The 23,245-nt window shown below is 37.0% G+C and overlaps 1 protein-coding gene across 7 annotated transcripts in view; it reads right to left on the reverse strand.

The window, feature by feature from the left end:
• IL33 (interleukin 33) overlaps positions 1 to 23,245 on the reverse strand; it is a 184,481-nt gene that overhangs the window by 30,830 nt on the left and 130,406 nt on the right. The window contains exons 1-2 of one of the 7 annotated variants that reach the window (XM_057721410.1): positions 8,969 to 9,082; positions 8,687 to 8,804 (exon numbers count right to left, since the gene is read on the reverse strand). The exons of 5 other annotated variants lie outside the window; for them this stretch is intronic. The gene's annotated coding sequence lies outside the window, so the exon portion shown is untranslated. Of the gene's footprint in view, positions 1 to 8,686; positions 8,805 to 8,968; positions 9,083 to 23,245 lie in introns of those variants that run through there. One more of the 7 variants, XM_057721409.1, reaches the window with a different exon arrangement.

Raw genomic sequence — 23,245 nt, forward strand, 5'->3', positions numbered from 1 at the left:
CATCTGTATTTAAGAATGAACTGAGCTGACTAGAAAATGGTCAGATGGGAAATGGACACATTCCTCTCTTCCCATAGTGTAGAAGAAGTACTTCTGATATGCCTGATTAAAGACCTACTTTTCTGTCCTGAAAGAACTGAAAATCAGATTAAAGATGATTTTTGAGGTGTTTTTCAGACTAAGGCAGAATCCTCAGGATGACTTTGAAAAGAATTTGGCTGCCCTTCTCAGTGATGGGCAAGAAGTCCTTAAAAACTAAAAATGGCTGGAGTTCTGCAAGAATGAGAGGATGCTGAGAGTTACCTAGCATGAATGTTGTTTCCTAGCTGACAAATATTTTTTCTTTCCCCCAAGAAGAAATTTAGATATGCAGAAACCTAAGGCATTCATGGCAATACTATTTTCCTCTGCCAATAACAGGTCTAGGTATGTGCATGTGACCCAGATCTTGCCAATGAGACAAAGAGGAGGTGTGCCTGGGACTTCTGGGAAATTTGCTTTCCTTAGAAGTAAGTGCTGTTTGACTTCCACTCACCTGGCCTCTGTGAGGATTTGATGCTCAAAGCTGGGCCAGCCATCTTCTCCCGTGAAGGGAAAGATCACGGACAGTCTGAGAATGGCAGAGCAGAAGGGTAAGAAGAGCTTGGGTCTCTTGGTAATGTCCTTGATTCTTTGCACCAGCTCTGGGGCTGCCAACTTCAGAACTTCTTGTTAAGTGAATAGTAAGTGTCCTTATATTTTAAGCCATATTCAATTTGTTATTCTGTCATTGCAGCTAAAGCATATCAAGTGATACAAATTATCTTTATATATTTTTTGTCTAAATATAATCTACATTGACTTTTTATAAATTCTAAAAAGAAATGGCCAACAATTAATATCTTCTGGACATTGACTTAATAATATCCCTACATACAATTGGGTTGTTTAAACATTCTCCCCCTGCTCAAAGCCCTTCTTTTTAAAAATTTTTAATTGTGGTAAAAAATAGATAATATAAAACTTACCATCTTAACCATTTTTAAGTATACGTTTCAGTAGTGTTAACTACATTCACATTGTCGTGCAACAGACCTCTAGAACTTTTTCATCTTGCAAAACTAAAACTATATCCATCACATGACAACTCCGCATTTCCCCCTTCCCAAAGCCCAGGGCAATACTCTTCTACTCTTTGTTTCTTGTGTTTGACTACTTTAATACCTCATATAAATGGGGTCATATAGTATACAGTATTTGTGTCTGGCTTATTTCACTTAGCATAATGTCCTCAAGATTCATCCCTGTTGTAGCATGTGACAGGATTTCCTTCCATTTTTTTGAGGCTGAATAATATTCTATCGTTATGTATAAACTATATTTTTTTTATCCATTCATTAGCAGACATTTGGGTTGATTCCACCTCGACTATTTTGAATAATACTACAATGAACATAGGTGTGCAAATATCTCTTCAACATCCTGCTTTCGATTCTTTTGGATATATACCCAAAAGTGGGATTGCTAGATCATATGATGGCTGTATTTTAAATTTTTTGAGGAACGTTCATACTGTGTTCCGTAGCAGCTAGTTTAAACGTTCTAATATTTAAATAATGTTGTATTTTAAGTAAAATTTTAGTATAATAATATGAATACATAATTGATATTTTAAAATCAATAAAAATATATATGAGAGAAAAGCATGATATGCCAGAAACAGAATGGATAAACTGAAAATTTTTTGTATCAAGAAAAGATTTTGAAATTTATAAATAACTGTTTGAGGTGTTCTTCTTAAAAAAAATTCAGATCACCAATAACAGTAGTATTATTACTGTTTTTGCTATTAATTTTACAAACTGTCAATATAGTATGTTTACTGCTATTTTATTCTTGTAAAACACCAATTGGGTTTGTTTACCAAAAATTTATGTATATATTAATTTGTGTATAAAATTGATTATGAAAATTATATACATGTAATCAGGCATTAAGTCATTGTGGGTGGACAAATAGTGACAAAATGAAATGACTTGTAAAGACATTGAAGATCAAACTTCAGTTATCCTATTTATAAAGTGAACTGTTAAGCAAGTTTCCATATCCTCCAGTAACTAATATAGCAACCAAATTTAAAAAAACTGTCAATTAATGACATGAACATTTTCAAAGTTAAAAAGAACTTAAGTGTAAATCAAACAAATGTTTATATACTCATAACAAAATATTAAAAATAATTGTAAGAAGTATTTTGACATATATCATAGAACTCCAGTGATAATACAAATATAAACTCATGATTTTATATATATAATGTGTAATTTCCTCCCTTATCTCTGGTAATTGAACTGCTTTAATTTCAGTATTAAGATGAAATAATCTAATGTATATTCCAGGGCCCAGATTTTGGTAGCCTAATAATGTTCTCCACTGAAGAAATTAGGGCTCTTTGGAGAATGGCTGATTTAATGTTTCAGATAGAAGAAATGCAGGGTGAGCCTGAATAACTTGTTGCCTCAAGGCAGTGATGCATATTTTAAAGTTCTGAGGTACTTTAAAAAAAAAAGAGCTGCCAGAAGCACCATCACTGTGTAGAGTCTCTGAGGCTGGCGGCCTTAATGCAACGTTCCGTCTTTGAAAGTCCCTATTTGGAACATTGGAACTATCTGGAGAAACCACATTTCCATGTTGAAATAAAGATAAGTTGTCCAAAAAAAGAAGAGCTGCCATGAAGGGGCTTCTGTGTGCTAAATTGTGACCAAGTGACTCAAGACAACAAACACTTATAACTAATCAAAACAAGTCTGAAAACGAATTAATTACAATATTGCTGAAAATCATGAGTTCATAATGCTCAAAAGAGAAAAGCACTAAAAACTGTTTTCTGATCAAAATATTATTTCAAATTACTTTCACTCAGAAGTTAATTATAAACATATTCTCATAATTGTGAAAGTGTACAAAGGCTAAAGTTATTGCTAGCATAACTTTATTTATTTATTTATTTATTTATTTATTTATTTATTTTATTGGCTGTGTTGGGTCTTTCTTGCTATGCGCGGGCTTTCTTTTAGTTTCAGTGAGTGGGGGCTACTCTTCATTGTGGTGCGCGGGCTCCTCTCTTGTTGCGGAGCATGGGCTCTAGGCGCGTGGACTTCAGTAGTTGCAGCACATGGGCTCAATAGTTGTGGCCCACAGGCTTAGTTGCTTCGCGCATGTGGGATCTTCCTGGAGCAGGGCTCGAACCCGTGGCAGGCGGATTCTTAACCACTGTGCCACCTAGGAAGCCCGCTAGCACAACTTTTATAGGATTTTTCTCCTATGTTTGGGATTTGTCTATAGAATGGTAACAGAAGCACTGTCCAGGCTGTTAAAAGTTCTGTAAATCTTTAGCTATTCCACAGCTCCTTCACTACCACATTATCCCAAATTAGCTGATATAGGCCAAAGCCGCTATGAGAGTCCTTCCTAATGCTTGTATTCAGCCGGCATGCTCCACATAGCTAGTTCCTTTCTCACTTATCTCTGCTCATGCCATGCCAGCTGTTAAATGTTTTGAACATCATCCCTGGATAGACCATGAAATTTTCTTTCACAACCAAATGGCCACCCAGTGATATATTGCATTGTATATTAGATATTAAATTTGATTATTAGAAGACATTTAAAAATCAAGAGTGTAGAAGCTTTCCACTCACAGATGTGAGAGTTCCTGGACATTGACCTGAACAAGCTAAGCCACAATCCGTACCCTGGATATTTAATTCCTATAAAAATTTCAACAGAGCTACCTTGTGCAATAAGGAAAAAATACGACTCAAAGGTCTGGAAACTTGTCCAACATAGTATGACAAGCCTTTGTCTCTCACCCTGCCTACTTCACTGGCTGCAGCAGTTTCCCAACTTGCTGACTTCATCATCCTTACATGGGCATCTAAGTAGGCTCAATCTTGGTTACCTGATAGCTGGGTTTAAAGTGAAAACTACTGAAGTGAAAAGACTGTGCTAGATACTTTTCTTCTTCTCCGAGATAAGACCTAATCATTTTGCTCCTCTAGTCAGATACAACCTATTTCTGAGTATGCCTAATGATGCAGAGCAAAAGAATGTAACTGGTGTCCCTTACTTTGCCAAGAAGAGGTGTTGCATGTAAAAGTACAGAAGCTATCTAGACCTAACAATGAACCACACCCTCGAGGTTACTAGTCCCTGCATGGTTTGACCTAGATAGTAGGGAGAGCCATTAAGTCTAAAGCCAGATGCTCTTTTAGGAGCATTTGCCACAAATAACCAGAAAAAAAATTGGACGCTGCTAAAAACTGGACTTCTATCTAATTTTTTATATTTTCATGAATTAAAAAAACAAGGATTTATAAACAATATTTTTTTCCAATTGGCATGTGACAATGCAGATGACTTTAATGCTTCTAAATGCTGTGTCTAATCTCATGGACCTCATAGTACTGAGGACAAATCCTTCCACTTGACATAATGAAAGGTAATAATAATTGGACAGCCAGATGTAAGCATTATATGTCACATCCTAGGCATTAGACCCTCCAAACTTTTTTAGTAAAACAGCTTATACTCCTTTGAGTCAATAACATCCAGTTTATTCTAATAAATGTGATTGTCACCACCTAGTGACAATTATGATTATGATTTCACAAACCATATGGCATTTGAGTAAGTCAGTGAAGAAAATATACATGCTCTTTGATAAAGTAATGCTACATACACACTGAGGTAATTTGGATCTTATACAAGTCATAATGAAGAAAAAAAGGAAGCTAAAGATAGCCACCAAATTACACCAGAATGAATCGTGGCACCTAGGTCTGTGGCTCAAACTTTTTAAAAAGACTAGAGAAAAAGAAAGATTTACTCAAGGAAATAATACCACTACTATTGATTTACCAGTATGAAGCAATCATACAGACTACTGATAAAGTATTGTTTAAACAGGATGTTTAAAGAACATGGACAATTAATATATAATATACGTATAAAAGATAATGGAAAAATAAAACCTCAGGTAGGAAAAATTTTGGAACTAATAAATTCAGGTTAGAGGAAAGTTCATGTTTGGGTTTAATAAGCCCCCAGATGAAAGAATATGGGGAAAAGGCATATCATTTCTTCTTTTAAAGGAAAATATAAACTACTTAAATAGCATTTCTTAAACAACTGCCTCTGATAGAGCCAGCAGGCTAAGAAGTTAGGGCTAAGAAATTAGAGTGGTTGAGATTTGAAGACAGCAGACATGCAAAACTATGAAGTTCTGTCAAAGTCTTTAAGAAAATATCTAATCTTTGCTAGGAAATCCAGGAGGAGTAATGAGCATAACATTCTTACAATTGCAAAAGGTCTTAGACTCATTAGCACTGCTGGGGAAAATTGTGATGATCGTCCAATTTATGAGCTGTTCAAAGTGAAGGGGAATTAGATGTAGACTGGTATGCTGGTTAAAAGTAAAGCCAAGTTTATGGATGGATACCATTGGTTCTGACATTACCATTGGGAATGACAAAAGAAAGTCACATAAGAGAATAGTGACCGACAAGAACCCTTTCCCTCAGATGGTAATGAATGTAGCCCTAAAGAAAATAGGTGAAAGGTTTTAATGTTATCTCACTAAAATTTTTGTTTGAAAATGATGGAAACTGAATAGAAAATGGCTCACGAAGAGGATTAGAGACACATTAAGTCATTTGGAATCCATCTTCCCTGTTGGTTCTTTCTCTTTCATGGAACTTGACTCTGGGTTTTAATTGCTGGTCTGAAATTTCCAGTTTGTGTCATCTTGGGTTAGTACGATCTTTCTAAATCTCACCTGCTTAATTTTATAAATAGAGAAAATATTTATTTCAGAGAGGTACTGTGAAGATTAAGTAGGAGAATGTGGAATGAATGTCTCACATTTAGTAAAATTTCAGTGATTATTAACAGTTACCTTTCATGACTGCTTCTGACTTACTTTACTTTCATAAGCACCTCATCGCCTCTCTAAGGTAGAGTGTTTTGTTATTGTTTGTTTTTGTTTTACATTTTACACAAGAGAAGAAAAATCCAGGCTCAGGAAAGTTAAGATCCGAAATCACAGGACTTCCGGGTGGCACAGTGGTTAAGAATCCGCCTGGCAATGCAGGGGACATGGGTTCGAGCCCTGGTCCGGGAAGATCCCAAATGCTGCGGAGCAACTAAGCCCATACACCACAACCACTGAGCCTGTGCTCTAGAGCCCGCGAGCCACAACTACTAGGCCCACATGCTGCGGCTACTAAAGCCTGCGTGCCTAGAGCCCATGCTCTGCAACAAGAAGCCACCGCACTGAGAAGCCCGCGCACTACAACAGAGAGTAGCCCCCACTGGATGCAACTAGAGAAAGACTGTGCGCAACAATTAAGACCCAACACAGGCAAAAATAATTAATAATAATAACAATAAAATAAAAATATATTAAAAAAGAAAAAGTTATTCTAAAAAAAAAGAATCACACAGCTAGTCAGTGACAGATGGTGGAGTTGAGGCCTGTCTACTCTAAAAATCTGTGTTTTTTACTATTATGCCCTACTGCACTCTTCACTTAAAGCAACAAACAAAACAAAGCAAAAAACAAAAACAAAAACCTTCACAGATATTGCATGATTTATCAACAATAACAAGGACAGCATGTGAGCATGTGCCAGGAGTCTGCTACAGAGAGGAAGTGCCCCAGAATCCTTATTCCCTCTTTAACACCTTCAACAATGAGCTTTGCCTGTCCTCTAAGGCTGTGTACCCTTAAAGTTTCCTTTTGCATACAGTTATCAGCACCAGAGACACCAAAGGGAAACTGAAAAACGGTTAGAGGTTCTACCATGATTTCCTAAAGTCCTTGAACCAAGCATCATTGTTTTAAATGGAATTAAGATTTCTTTCTGCTGTTCAGAGAGATATTTTTGGTCTTAATGTTTCTAAATGTCCCTGCTGCAAATTGAGATAGAAGAATTCTGTCACATGATTTCCACTGTGTTTGGCAAAATTTCAACTTGTTGAATGAAAGATACATTGATTTTGGCACAGTCACACTCACATTTCCAAAAAAGACCTCATGCTATCAGATTTACTGGCATATATATTCCCTGATGTATATATTTTTCTTCCCCTAATGCTACTGCCTCTGCAGTACTTCCAGGTAATGATTTAATGATCTCCCAAAAAGGCCTCATGCTGTGAGATTTACTGGCATAAACAATGCTTGGTGTTTATTTTTTTCTTCCCTCAGTGCTGTGCCCCAACCCCCCTCCCCCTCACCTCCCATAGTGTTTCCCTGTAATGGTTTAATTCCTCCATGGAGCAGAACTTTTTACAGCTGAAACTCAGATACATTCCCTGAAGTTGGTTGAAAGCTGTTTCTTTAATCCTCTGCAGAGTCTGGCCAGGAGAGGCAGCTCCCATTTCTCAATCTCTTCCCTTACTTTTTAGTCCTATTTCAACCCGTAAGTGAAAGTTCCCCTCAGAATTCTTCTCTCTCTATAAATGGGAAAGAAAAAGAGGTACATTCCAGTTTTAGATATTGTAAAGTTAAACAGTAATGGGAAAGAGAAAAACATCTAGGTCAGTACATTGCTGAGCAAATGAATTATGCAGCCATCAGTCAAAGATTGGTTGGAAATCCAGGATCCTTTCAGAGAAGCATGGAGAAGAAAATGTGAAATTTGAGTTGCGGAGAGGGATGCCTGTGAGAGCTCTTTACAATTTAAGGACACTACCCAGCTGTGTGATTCAGCTCAAGCACCCCAAACTTTAAGAAATAGAGGATTCTGAAATTTTTTGAACACAGCAGAAAACTTCCTGCCTTTTTAGGGTCGAAATTAGAAGAAGAGCATTAAGTATTCAAAAGACAAATGTGAGAAGCAGTAGGTAGGGATGTAGGGAACAGCATAGGATGCATACGGTGACATACAGGGATGATTCAAGCTGAAGAAGCACAATGCTGAGGAGGGTGTGAGAGTCAAGAAAATCCAGCTGCACTTAGTCCTAGATACTCCACTCTCAAGTCTCTAAAGACCTTCTAGAATCAACTTGTGTGCAGCCACCATAGTTAGGACTTTGTGCCATTTTTTTATATTAAAATAGTCTGGAGGCAAGTATTCATGCGAGGAAAGATAAGGCAGAGAGAAGTGCAAGACAGCAAGAATTAAAGAGAACAAAAACAATTTTCACTCTCAATGAAAAATAGTATCAAAACTAATGAGCTTTTGAATTTACTCATTTAGAATATCAATTCCTTATTTTTTCACAATTATTTTTCAGCTGATATTTTTGAGGGAATGGTAACTTTCAGTTCTTATATCTGTCCTTCTTTCTTGAAAATCACTTGTAAATAATTGTGAATAGGTTTGTATTGGATAAGCATTTTAAAAGTAGGAAGTAGAATTATCACCTTGCTTTATGAAGTTTTGTGGTGGGGAGGGGGAACTGGTACTATAAAAACTATTTTAGCAATTTATTAATAATTTTATAAATCACTCAAAGGAAAACAAAATGGAATTCTACGTTAGTAGCAACTATTATCATCAACTTTTACTTCTATTGGCAATAATAATGTCAACCTAATCCTTTATTTCATAGAAATAAAAAAACATTTCTCCATGGTTCTCAAGATCTTACTTTGCAAGATCTGACTAAAAATCTACCAGAATATTGATTTCATTCTTACCTTGTGATCTTGTTTTGATTTCTCCCCTGAAAAGCTGCAGCTCTGTCTTCGGAGAGCTTGCTGGCTCTATTTATTACTGAAAGTTTGGCAGGGAACCAAATTGCTGTAGAAGGGAGAGCTGAGTGGGTGAGATTTTAGCAGATTTTTAATAGCATGTAAAAAGCCAATAGTTACAATCCTGTCAACTAAGATTCACTGCTTTCTGTCATCTCCCCATTTCCATCTTAAATTAATCCAGCGATTATGGATTTTATGTTCTGTGTTTTTATACTTCCAACTCACATCAGAATCATCTCACATGCAGCCCTTTCATTATCCTCAAAGCTGAGCAATTATCTGTTACAAGCCAAGTGTTGTGTTTGTGAGGAATGAAGGAAGAAGTCTGTATCCATTCTTGAGACAGAGCAGTGAAGGAAGAAGGCAAGCAGCCAGGAAGCTAGACGATCCGTGCTGATTGGGAGTTGAAGTGTGTACAGTAAACAGGAGAGAGAGATGACAGGTAACAACCAAGGGACTGTCATTATGCTCTACCCTGGTAATTCTTGCAAATACTAAGATTACAATGGATAAACAGTGCGACTTTATGATGTACTCCAAACTCTCTATTATTACAAAATGTCCCTCTTTATTTACTTAAGAAGTGTGTCTTATAGGCAGTATATAGTTGCTTTTATTTTTAACCAGTTTAACTATCATTTGTCTTTGTACCGGACTATTTAGTCTACTTACATTTATTGTAATTACTGATATATTTGCATTTATTCCTACAGTTTTGCTTTGTTTTGCTATATTTTGTCCTCCTGGTTTATGCCTCATTGTCTTTCTTTGCTTCTTTTGGATTAATCAAAATTTTAAATTATGAAAATTTCCCCTAGCAGTCATGCATTATAACTCTTCTCTCCTCAGAAGAGTAAGATTGCAAAATACAGCAAAAACTGCCAAAACTGCAGCTCTGATTTTAAGGGGCTTTCTAATTTTTTTTATGTTTCTGCCTTATGCAATTGCATAATTTGGCAAATGTTTTGAGCAGAGAACTCCTTGTATGTCAGGCTCAGTTCTCCCCAGCCCTTTTTTTCCCCACTGAGTTCTTGGCCCTTCAAGCCTCCAGGTTTGTCTCTTCAGCCCCACAAGACAACCATTGCTGATTTCTCTATTTCTTAGCAGTGGCCTTCTGCCCAGACAGAATCCAGACTGCTTGCCTTTTGGTGCACACATGGAATTGGCAAATGCCCCTGGAAAAAAAGCAGCTGTAGCTTCAGCTCCTCTTTCCTTGGAGTCTTGATTCCTCATCCTCAACGCTTCTTACCTTCCTCTTACTTTTAAATAGGTTTTTGTTTGCTTGTGTTTTTTTGTTTGTTTGTTTGTTCATTTATTTGTTTGTGGTACTTTACCTGCCCTTTCTGGTTATTCTTAATGACAACATTGGACTGCCACAAGCTACTGCATTCCATCAGAAGAGAAAGTATGTCGCTATTTGAGTTCAATACAAATGAAAGCATGGCTCCAGAAGCCAGAAGGACTGAAGGTCATTTGACAGACTTTATTCAATAGTGACAATAGAATTTATTATCCAAATTGTACAAGTTTTGAGAATGAAAACAGTGTTATTAATAATTAGTCCAGAGTAATAGTGAACACTGAGATATGGTTACCCTGGTTTTATGACATAGTTCTTTCTCCTCTCCTGTTCCTTCTCAAATACCAGTTGCCTCATTTCAGGGTAGATGCAAGGAGGCTGTCTGAAATTTTGCTAACCCACAGACACATACTATATCTGGCAATGTTACTTTGTTCCTAAAAGAGAAGGAAAGCTAAAGCTGAGGGGTTTTGCTACCAACAGACTTTTAAAAAATGAAATTGTAAAGGATATACTTCAGGCAGAGGAAGTTGACCCCAAGTGGTAGGTCTAAGCTTCAAGTGGAATTGAAGAGCAAAGAATATGATAAATATGGAGGTACTACTAAACAAATATTGAATATAAATGATGATAATACTTTATTGTAATATTAAGAAAAGCTAGAACTAAACACATGACAAAAGTAGCCCAGAAATCTGGAGAGGTGATGTTAGGAAAGGGAATTCTCTAAGACCATGTATTTGTCAGAAAGGGGATAAAAATATTCCTGAATTTTAGGCTGAGATACATTAAACATGCCTATTACATTTTCAGGAAGATTTTCAAAATAATAAATATGAGGCACATAAGTAACTTCCAGACTATTTGAGGAGGAAAAATAGAATGAGGTCAGGTATACTAAGATAAAATAGGGGGTTCCCTAGCAGTCCAGTGGTTAGGACCCTGCACTTGCACTGCTGAGGGCCCAGGTTCAATCCCTTGTTGGGGAACTAAGATCCTGGAGGACCCATGGTGTGGCCAAAAAAAAAAAAAAAAAATCAGATAAAATAGTTGTCTATACAATACAAATCAAGAAAGAAGAGAGAACAAAATGTGCAAAAGCAAGACAAAAGACAAAATAGAGTTTAACCCCCAAAATCAGTAATTTCATTACATAAATTATATGCTGCAGTTAATAATATTATTAGACTTGAAAAGATTCATCTATGTGCTGTTTTTAAGAAATATATACAAAGTCTATAAATTGAAATTACAGTATAGAAAAATATATGCTGGTAAATACTAATCAATAGAAAGCTTATATTGCTTCATTCATATATGCTTTTAGGTAAAAAGTATACCTAAAGATAAAGAAGGTTACTGAATATGACAAAACCTTCAATTCACTGGGAAGAAATATATCTAAACTGACAAAAACCTGTTGTAGTCTAAAGTACATAAAACAAAAATTAACAGGATTACAGGGGGAAATACACATATCAGTCATTCTAGTAAGAGATTGAATATCTATATCTTAGCAACTATTGTTAATCAGGAAAAAATAATCGTGAGAATTTAGAAATTTTGGATAACACAATCAACTAGGTCAAATGGATATATAAACTGCATTTTATCTAAGAGTGGAGAATACATGCTCTTTTCAAGCACACATAGAACATTTACAAAATTAAACATATTCTTATCCATAGTGTAAGTTGCAGAACTATTTCAGTTGATGTCACTTAATATGGTAGAATATGGAATTCCAGGGTTCCATGCCTTCACAAAAGCAACAAATAAGCTGACAAGAGCTGTTAAAATCAAGTTTCACATTACCCTTTAATCTAGTAAAAACTTACAACAACCATGAAAAGCTTAATGAAGAAAGAAGCTGGTGCATTGCAGTGAGAGAGTGCTATGGCATTTTTAATTGCCTGTGTGCCATCCTTCATCCCCCAGATCAATAGCAGCCAGGAAGATGACAGCCTGCACCCCTGGTGCAAGTGCTAGTGTCAGAAGGAGCAAGATAGGCATTATTCTCAAAGAATTGTGGTTGTGTGTTTTGACCTGTCTTGAGGTTCTCTAAAGGACTGGCGCAAGTACTTTTCTTTGTTCTATTTGATTTGAAGCATTCCCAGAGCTGTGGTGGCTTCCTGAAAGTTTTGCTAAAAGCATTTAAAGCCAAAAGAATTGGCTGCAGCATCCTGGGACAAGGGATAAAACAGAATAAGCAACAGACAAATCAAAAAGCCAGGGAAGGAGGAACTTAAGAAAGGAGATACATGGGAGAATAAGGGCTTTTAAAAGTTCCTGTGTATACTGGGGAATCAGGAAGTCAATGCTCATACCCAAGTCTGGACACATGTTCAGAACGGGCCTGAGAAGACCCTATATTTTCACCTCTTGCTGACCTTGAGCCTCCATGCTAGCATGAATGAAGGCTAAGGTAGAGTTATAAATCACCTGGCTAATAAGCATTGAAGGAATGCCCCAACACAGAACCAATCTGCAAAAACTGGGAGAGTAATTTTTTTCCTTTTTCTTTTTTTCTTCTAATTTTGGCTGTAGTTGTTTAAGGAAATCACTGTCATAACACTAGCTGACCACTAAGCTAATGGAACACAGACTTCAGTGGTCACACGTAACAAAGAATACAGACATAGAAAATAGAGAACTCACTAAACAAACAACAACAGCTCACAACAAGCAGGAGTAACAAATCTGGGAATGGGAAGAATTGAATTTCCAGAGTTACTACATTATAATTTTCAACATGTCCAGTTTTCAACACAAATGAAGAGGCATGGAAACAATAAAGTATGTCCCATTCACAGGATAAAAAGAAGTTGTCAGAAACCATACTTGAGGAAAACCAAAAATGGGACTTACCAGACAAAGACTTTAAATCAACTGTCTTAAATATGTTCAAAGAGGTAAAGGAAACCAGGAGAATTATGTCTCACCAAATGGAGAATATCAATAAAGAAAAAGAAATTATAAAAAAGGAACTAACTAGAAATTCTGGAGTTGAAAAAAAAAAAAGGAAAATACCTAAAAAAAAAAAAACCACTAGAGGAGATCAGTAGCAAATGTGAGTATTAACAAGAATCAGTGGTTAGGTCAATTAGGGAGCAGAAAGAGAAAGGAATGAAGAATAATAAACAGAGTCTGAGACCTGTGGGACACCATCAAGCATACCAACATATGCATAATAGGAGTCCTAGAAGGAATAAAGAGAGAGAAAAGAACACAGAATATTTGAAAAAATAATAGTTAAAGACATAAGTTTGACGAAAGACAGGCATCTGTACATTCAAGATACTGAATGAAATTCAAGTGGGATAAACTCAGAGATCCGCACTGAGACATATTAGAGCCAAACTGTCAAAAGCTAAAGACAAAGGGAGAATTTTGAAAGCTGCACAAGAGAAGTTTCTTATCATTTATAAGGTATCCTCAATAAGGTTAATAGCCAGTTTCTCTTCAGAAACCATGGAGGTCAGAAAACATTAGGATGACATATCTAAAGTCCTAGAAGAAAACCCTGTCAACCAAAAATTCTATATGTGACAAAACCATCCTTCAAAAATGAAGAGAAAATTAAGACATTCTCAGATATACAAAAACAGAGAGTTGGTCACTAGTAGATCTGCCCTGCAAGAAATGCTAAGTCCTTTCGTATGAAATGATAGGATGATAGACAGTAACTTGAAGTCAAATGAAGAAATAAAGAACAATGTTAAAAGTTAGCTACATGGGTAAATATAAAAGCTGATATTATATTTTTTATTTGTAATTTCTCTCTTTTCCATATAATTTAAAAGAATAATGCATAAAACAATAATTATAGGTCTATGTTGATCTATAATGTAAAAACATTTAATTTGTGACAAAAACATCAGAAAAAAAGAGGACAGAACTGTAAAGGAGAAGAGTTTTGTATGCTATTGAAAATGTTAGTATTAAGTCAAATTTGATTATTATAAAGTTAAGATTTTATTGTAATCCTCAGGGTTACCACTAAGAAGAAAACAAAGATACACAGAGTAAGAAATAAGAGGTAAGTCAAAATAGCACACTAGAAAAAAATCAAAAAAGAAGGCAGTAATGGAGGAAATGGGGAACAAAAAAGATATAAGACTTTTAGAAAACAAATAGCAAAATGGCAGAAGTACTCCCTTATGAGTAGTTACTTTATGTAAATGGCTTAAATTTTCCAATGCAAAAGCAGATATTGGCAGAATGAATATAAAACATGATCCAATTATATTCCATCTATAGGACACTCACTTTAGATCCAAGGACTCAGATAGGTTGAAAGTAAAAGGATGGTAAAAGGTATTCCATGCAAATAGTAATCAAAAGAGAGTTGGTGTAGCTGTGCTAATATCAGACAGAATAGACTTTAGGACAAAAATTTTTACAGGTGACAAAGGCATTATAGGTTGATTAAAGAGTTGCTCCATCAAGAAAATTAACAATTATAAACATATACTCACCAAACAACAGGAACCCAAAATACATGCAGCAAAAACTGACAGACTGAGGGGAGAAATAGACAATTCAACAGTAAAAGTTGGAGACTTAAATACGCTACTTTCAATAATAAGTTGAACAACCAGACAGAAGGTTAATCAGAAAATATAGGGCTTTAACAACACTATAAACCAACTAGACTTTATAGACATCTATGGAATACCCTACCCAATAACAGCAGAATACATTTTTTCTAAGTGTACATGGAACATTCTCCAGGAAGAATACATACTAGGCCACAAAACAAGTTTTAATGAATTTTAAAAGATTTAAATCATCTAAAATTTCCTCTCTGAGCGCAATGGGATAGGACTAGTAGCAGAAGGAAAACTAGAAATGTTTTTTTTCAAGAAAATCTAGATCTTGATGAGAACAACAAGAGTCTGTGAAACTTGAGCCATGATCTGACTGCTCCATCCTCCTCCCCACCCCACTTACCAGCTCAGCATAATGGAAGCTCACACAAGGTAGATATGGACAAGAAGACAGGGTTCCTTCTCCCTCCATTTCCCTAGGTTTTGATATTTCTGTGGGAGGGGCAGGCCACCAGCATTCCTCATCCTTTCCAGCTTTGTGTTGCAGGGTCTAAATTCTAGGAGAGTGTGGCCAAGAAGTTGGGGTGTCCTTTCCTCCATCTAGGCCCTATTAATAGGGCAGAAGCTGTACCCAAGGCATGGCAGGCTGACAGTACTGGAGCCCTGAATACCCTCACCACAGCTCACTTGTAGGGTGGAGGGTTAGAAACTTAGAGAGCAAACTGATAAGACCAGAAGCTGCCACCACTAGTTAGCACTCTGCTCATAAAGCAGAAGTGTCACTCTCAGAGAAGTGGATCACTGTACCTGCCCCCCAGCTCTAGAGCAGAGGCACAAAGATTTTTCCCAGAGGGAGAGGCAGGCCATAATAACAGAGTTCCAAAGCTCTCACCAAGAGAACTGACTTTATCTGGAAGAGAGAATGACGAAGCCTAAGGGCACTCTTGAAAACAATGGCCATTTTGGTAGTAAATATTAAAAGGAAGAAAGTAATTCCATGAAAATAACAACAAAACTATAGGTCGTCTACTAGAGAACCAGGAAGAGATATAGCTAATAATAGCCTTATTGTTATGACAAGCCTCACAGAAGGGACTCAAAGAATATCCCTGCTAGGAGGTCTGAATTTAACTGAATCAGACTGTGGAGCAATTTATGCTCCAGGGCATTGCCAAAAGCAACAGAGAAATCAACTCACAGCTAATAAAGCCTAGCAGCTGAGTGTAATATCAAATAAAGGAGATACCTTAATGGAGAGGACAGGAAAAGAGACAGAGAGGGTCCTGCTACAGTCACTGTCATCATCTGGAGACTATGCACAGGCCCAAGGCTGGGCCTGCTCAGGAGCAATATCAAAGATTTCATTAAAATAGTCCAGCTAAGTCATTAAAAAAATAAACAAGCAAACAACAATAACAACAAGCTCAGGTGAGGGAATCAGCATACAGAACTTCTATAATATATTATTTAAAATTCCCAGTTTTCAACAACAAAAAAATTTGAGGCGTGCAAAGAAACAGGAAAGGGTGATATACAGGAAAAAATAGCAGGCAACAGAAACTTTCTGTGACAGTACTCAAATGGACTCAGCAGAAAAAGGCTTCAAAAAAGCTATTAAATATATGTTCAAAGAACTAAAAGAAACCATGCTTTAAGAAGTTAAAAAAGTAAGATGATGGTGTCTCATCAAATAGAGAGTATCAATAAAGTGATGGAAATTATAAACTCATGGAAGTTTTGGAGGTGAAGAGTACAGTAACTGGAAGAAGAATTGACTAGAGGGACTTGAACAGGCATAAAAAAGAACCAGTGAACTCAAAGATAAATTGACAGAGATTATGCCATCTCAAGAACAGAGAGAAAAAATGAGAAGTGAACAGAGCCTCAGAGAAATGTGGGACACCATTAAGCATGGGAGTACCATAAAGAGAGAAGAGAGAGAAAGGAGCAGAAAAAAAATCAAAGTATTAATGGTTGAAAACTTACGAAATTTCATGAAAAGTTTTAACCTACATATCCAAGAAGCTCAATAAACTCTAAATGAGGTAAAGATACACAATGTATCATAATTGTGGAAAGCCAAAGTAAAAATTTTGAAAGCATAAGAGAAAAACAATTGATCATATGTAGTGGAATGCTGATTAGTTTGATAGCTGAATTCTTATAAGATAACAATGGATGTCAGAAGGCAGTGGGTCACATTTCAAAAGTACTGAAAGAATAAAATTGTCTATCAGGATGTATGGTATAGATGACCTTATTTGCCAAGCAGAAATAGAGACACAGAGGTAGAGAAAAAATGCATGGATACCAAGGGGGGAAAGGGGTGGGGTGGGAGGAATTGGGAGATAGGGATTGACACACATACACCCTTTTTTTTTTTAATTAATTAATTTTATTGGCTGTGTTGGGTCTTTTTTGCTGTGTGCGGGCTTTCTTTAGTTGAGATGAGTGGGGGCTACTCTTCGTTGTGGTGCATGAGCTCCTCATTGCCGTGGCTTCTCTTGTTGTGGAGCACGGGCTCTAGGCACGTGGGCTTCAGTGGGCTTCAGTAGTTGCAGCACATGGGCTCAATAGTTGTGGCTCACAGGCTCTAAGGTGCAGACTCAATAGTTGTGGCGCACAGGCTTGGTTGCTCCACAGCAGGCGGGATCTTCCTGGAGCAGGGATCGAACCCGTGTCCCCCTGCATTGGCAGGCAGATTCTTAACCACTGTGCCACCTAGGAAGCCTGACACACATACACTCTTGATACTATGTATAAAATAGACAACTGATGGGAACATACTGTATAGCACGGGAACTCTACTTAATGCAGACTGATGTCCTAAATGGGAGGGAAATCCAAAAGGGAGGGGTTATATGTATATGTATGGCTGATCCACTTTTCTGTGCAGTAGATGCTAACAGAGCATTGTAAAGCAACTATACTCCAATAAAAATTAATTTAGAAAAGGATGTATGCACAGCAAAACCATCTTTCAAAAAAGGACTGTTTTTCAAAGAAAATAAACAAGCGGCTAGTAAACACATGAAAAGACTCCACATCATTATCCATTAGGAAATGCAAATCAAAACCATCAGGTTCCACTCCTTATGCACTTGGATGGCTAAAACAAAAAGAGATATAATAAATTTTGAAAGGGATGTGGAGAGTTGGAACCCTCAGATCTCGCTGGTAGGATTATAAAATGGTGCAGCCACTTTGAAAAACAGTCTGGAAATTTCTCAGAAAGTTAATCATAGAGTTATCATATAACCTAGGAAATCCGCTCCTGGATATGTGGTCAAGAGAAGTGAAAACATTATGTCCATGCAAAAACTTTTACCTGAATATTCATACCAACATTATTCATAGTAGCAAAAAAAGGGAAACAACCTAAATGTCCATCAACTAGTGAATGAAAAAACAAAATGTGATATATCCATATAATGGAATATTATTCAGCAATATAAAGGAATGAGGTACTGGTACATACTATAACATGGATGAATGTTAAAAACATTCTGTTCTTCTGTATATACTAAGGGAAAATAAAATGTGTACTATAAAAAAAACAAAAAAACAAAACATTCTGTTAAGTGAAAGAAACAACACAAAAGACCATGTATGAGTGATATTTTGTGTGAGTCCATCTATGTGAAAGGTCCAGAATAGGCAACTCCGTGGAGACAAAAAGTAGATTAGTGGTTGCCAGGGTCTGAGATGGGATGAGGGAAGGAATGACTATGACTGCTAATGGGTACAGGGTTTCATTTGGGATCATGAAAATGTTCTAAAATTGAGTGTAGTGATAGACACACAGCTCTGTGAATATATTATAAACCACTGATTTCTACACTTTTAAGTGAGTGAATTGTATGTATGTGAATTATATTTCAATAAAGCTGTTATTTTTTAAAAACATAGTGGTTAAAAATAAAAGCAACACTCAAAAAGTATGATTTCTTAACTGCCAATGCTGTATCTCCTCTTTCATTCCTCTTGGCTTGGACCCTGTGGGGATGACTTCTCAGCATCACTTGTCAACACATTCAAAGAACAGTGTGAGCTAAAACTAATTTCTGGCTATCTTTTGTTAAACTCAAATTGTTAAACTTATTCTTCAAGCTCTCCAGAAGAAGTAGTAATTCTATGATAATCCTTAGTAACCATTAGTGAAATATTAAAATATTTACTTTAAATACTTATGGTTGTGCCTTCTGAAAATTTAGACAACCTATTAGAAGTCTCTTTCCAAGGGAGAGTAAAGTCTTATAAAACACATATAGGGCACCATATTTTAATACTTTTGAATGCTATTGTTAGGTATTTTGGAGAAACTAGAAAGAACATGAGACTAGATATCTAGGGGCATGCTTTTAGGCCAGTCTCTGTTTCTTGCTAGAACAGAGAGGAACAATCAGTCTTCATTTTACGTGCATTCATCAAAATTGAGGCCTTTTTGATCATTTGTAGTTTATAAAATTTGTGAATATTATCATGAAAATATATTAAAGATATATGTGAAAGCAAGTGTTTGTCTATTCAATATTAGATTGAAACATTAGTGGCGAAGAGTGGCATATTTTTATGTGACCCTACTAACCAAAAGCAGAAGACCACCATTGGGGCTCCCCAAAGCCAAAGATCTGGGCAAAGTTGGCCCAGATGGCATTGCATGGTACCTCCCCTTCTCCTGGAGCCAATGTACCTGGGCACAGTGGCTGTGCAAGGAGTGGCCAGCAGGTGCTTGGTGCTCTCCCTGAGAGAGAGGCTGAGCTTTTCTGATAGATGGTTAAAAAAAATTCAAACCCCTGCGGTTCTGAGAAGGTGAGTATCTGTGATTATCCTCCAGCTCCACCCTTAGAAGGTAAAGACTCTGACCAAAGCCATTCTAGATGACAAGCAAAAGATAGCACATTTGGGGGCCTCCCTCCCAGAAAGAAACCTTATTACATTTCTGCCTTCAAATATATGTGTAACTTAGGGGTAGGTCCCTTCTCCTCTGACCTTAGGTTTCCTCCTCTAAAAATATGATTGAAGGTGAGGATCTTATAATCCTATTCAAGCTTAAACATTTTTAATCCCTCATATTGCCTCACGAGGTCCCTGCAAAGATCTTTTAGTCATTTTTATTTATCTTTTTGGATTTACTTCAGATACTTCACTCTAGAGACCCAATACTCCAAAGGGCTAATGAACCCTGTATGAAAAGGCATATTTTCCCTGTTAATATCCATGACAACTCATACTAAATGACACAAAATGTGAAATTTCTGTACAGATACGTCAAAAATAATTCATTCCATTTTCCAAGTGAAATTATGAAAATATCCACAGTAGGATTAGCTGCCAATTTTTCTCTGCCAGATGAATATCTAATTCCCATGCTTATGTAAGAACATCATTTTTCTGAGTACAGGCCTATATTTATGATTTAACTAGCTTGTTATGAAGTGAGGATTTAAACTTTTTTTTTTTTAATCATATCTCTCTCTGCAAAGCATCCTTTCTGGAAACCCCACTTAATATTTCCAGTCGACAACTGACAGGAATTGTTTCCCCTCCATATCTGACTTCCTCTTATGGTCCATTTCTATTGTATCTTGGTTCCTGATGTAAGCTTGTCTGAAGTAAAAGTTTCTGGAATGTATTTATGCTCCTGTAACCAAACCAGACGCAGGCAAGTGCTAAGAAAGGGATAGACAGGAAACTAAAATTTGTTGAGTGCCTACTAAGTGCCAGGTACACACATTACATCATTTAATCTACATAATGTCCCTATGAGGAATCCTAACATCTCCATTTTACAGATAAGGAAACTGAGGCATGTTTAAATTAAGTTAGTTGCCCAAGATAACACTGCTACTAGGTGGCAGAGCCAGGTTTAAACACCGATCTGTCTGACTGCACTACACCTTGCTGATTCTACTCACATGTTAACATCCCCACCAAAAGTTTAATGGTAAATCATCCAGTTATCAGTCAGTGCCTGGTTAGAAAAGCAGAATTGCTCTAGGCATTTCAAGTAGAGGGAATAAAATCCCAAAGAGGCCAAAATGGGCAAATGATGGTACCCAGAGCTCACAAGGGCTGTATTACTGAGTCTATGCTGTTGGGGCCCCTCTGTGGTTGTTGATACTGTTGAAACAACTGCTCAGCTTCTAGGAGTGAGAATTTGCACTGTTACTGAGGCTGAAAAAACTTGGAAGCCCACAGTCCCACTGATGCTACTGGACTCATTGCCAGAACTTCTGGAGATTATGGTTGCCTGTTGCCACTGATAGATCCAAGTGCAGAAAATGGAAAAGCTGTCTTCTCTCTTCCTCTTGCCTAGTCTTTCTAGGTAGAGAAGGCAGTTTCCTTTAGTGGAATCTCATGGAAACTACCTGGCAAGGAAACCTAGAAAATCTAGTTTGCAGATTTCCAGCAGCCTGCAGTATAGAGAATGCTGAAGGGCAGGAATGAAACTAAAAATCAGCTTTCCCAAGGAGTGATATCATAGTATTGACACGATCATCCCCTTAGTTTTAGAGGCCTCTTTCCTCATAAATTGTGTTGTGATTCAGTGCCATTATTGAGCAACTAGATTTCCATCTCTTATGTACTTAAGCAGAAAAGGGATTCGTTGGAAGGAGATAGGCTGACTAACAAATTGAATCCACCTAGAGAATCCAGTTTAGGAAAAAAACGGATCTGGAAAACAGAAACAGATGGGGGTACGGTGAGGGTAGTGGCTCTGCAAGGCACTCCTGCTTGGAGGAATTCACTCTATCTGTTTTTCATTTTTAAATCTCAGCTTGAAGATCCAAAGTTCAAGGAAAGATAATTAAATTGGTCAGTCTTAGAAAGGATGGCAACTTCAATGGGAAAGGTAATTTTCCCAAAGTTAAATAGGGAGCTCTCACTCAAAGATATAGAGATGGTTCTTGGGCAGAAAATAAACCAAACAAACACAGAGACAAATAACACCAGCTACCCTTGCAGTTCCCATTACCAGGTATTTTCTCTAGTGTTCTCCCTCCATCCTGAGTCTATGGTAGTGTCCTCTGGGACAATGGTATCCATTTCACCTCCCTGAGAGTTGCAGCTGCATCTCTAAATGGAATTTTTTCCTTAGGAATTTTTGTTTGGATGGAAATAGAAGTTTTAATGAACTTTTACCTCCCTTTTTTGACCTGATGAACTTTTCTTCATGTCCTCTTCACTCCAGGACAGCTTCCCAAGTGACCCTCCCATCCTTATTGTCCCTTCTAATTTCCATGAGAAGTGAATAAAAAATCATGACATTCTTATTCCACTCTATCTACTCCTTCTTTCTTTTTTCCTCTCAAGGACCGTTTTCTGGACCCACTCCATTCTTCTGTCTAGTTTAATACTATCATGACTGCCATTTATTGGGTACCTACTGTGTACCAGAGGCTTTATACATATTATTTCATTTATTTGACACTGGAACCCAAATGAAATTCTCATAACACAAATAGAAAAATTAAGGTTCAGAGAGCTTAAGTGGCTGGTCCAAGGTCGCATATCTGCTTAGTAGTGAAGCTCATATTTGAGTCCAAGACTGCCTAACTCCAAAACTTGTGTTCTTTTCATAGAACTGTGGGTGGGGTCTGTGCTGCCTCTCATATGGAGACGTAGGAGATGGAAGAGAGATCAGAAAGTCTACTCAGGCATTTTGTCAGGTCTTTGTTTCGAAAGAATATTTTAGGCAAAACGAAAGGTTATTTCAATATAAACAGGCAGAAAATCAGGAAATCCCCATCTTTATCAGGTTGATGTAATTTCAGCATTTCAGAATAAAGTACACACAAATGACCCCTATATTTCTGGATACTTAGGAATTTAGCCTTCTGCTTGGTTCAGCTTGCCAAATAGAAAATGGAAAAAGAAAATTAAAAAGTTTCAAGAAATTACTCTGCAGGTTTACTCAGAGGCATGCTGCCTCTTCCTTGAGAAAGTGACTTAGGTTTGGTTTAGAGGTAGTACCCTTTGCTGATTAGGAGAAATAATTTGTGAATCAAAAGAAATAATCATTTACACAATTGATGTAAATGTATAGAACACATTAGTCCAAGAAATATATTACCTGCAGTTGTGAAGACAGCTGCTTTCACTTAAGAACAGCTTTGCCATTAACCACATGTTTTAATCAGCTCTTTGGATTCCTTTCAACTCTCAGGGACATGGAGTTCAGAGAAAGGGTGTTCAGATTTGCTGAGTATCTACAATGCTCCAAGCTCTGTCGTAAGTGCTTTATCTTGGTGAGGTAACTCTAGAGTTCATACAGAGCTAGAAAATAGCTGTATCCCTGCTCTGCTTCTGTAAAACCTGCTTGCTGCAGTAGAGTGAGGACAAAATACTTTAACAATCAACTGGAACCTAAAAGATGATCAGATAAGGATGGAATATTCTGTTCCTGCCCCTGCTCACCTTTGAAAACCCTTTGCATGTAACCCCCTAGCAATTCCCGTGCTCTGTAATCACCTGTGAACTATGGAAACTGAGTAGCCAATCAATTAATGCCAACTGTAGCCAATCAATTAATGCAAATTGTAGCTATGTGTCTTAACCTGTATAAGGAGAGAATTCACCTGGAACGGGGTCCAGAATTTTGGAGCGTTACCTCGTCTGGGTCCGCCGGCTCAATAAGCCTGAGTTCTC

Source organism: Hippopotamus amphibius, chromosome 2 (genome assembly GCF_030028045.1).
Source record: "Hippopotamus amphibius kiboko isolate mHipAmp2 chromosome 2, mHipAmp2.hap2, whole genome shotgun sequence".
Classification (NCBI taxonomy): Eukaryota; Metazoa; Chordata; class Mammalia; order Artiodactyla; family Hippopotamidae; genus Hippopotamus; species Hippopotamus amphibius.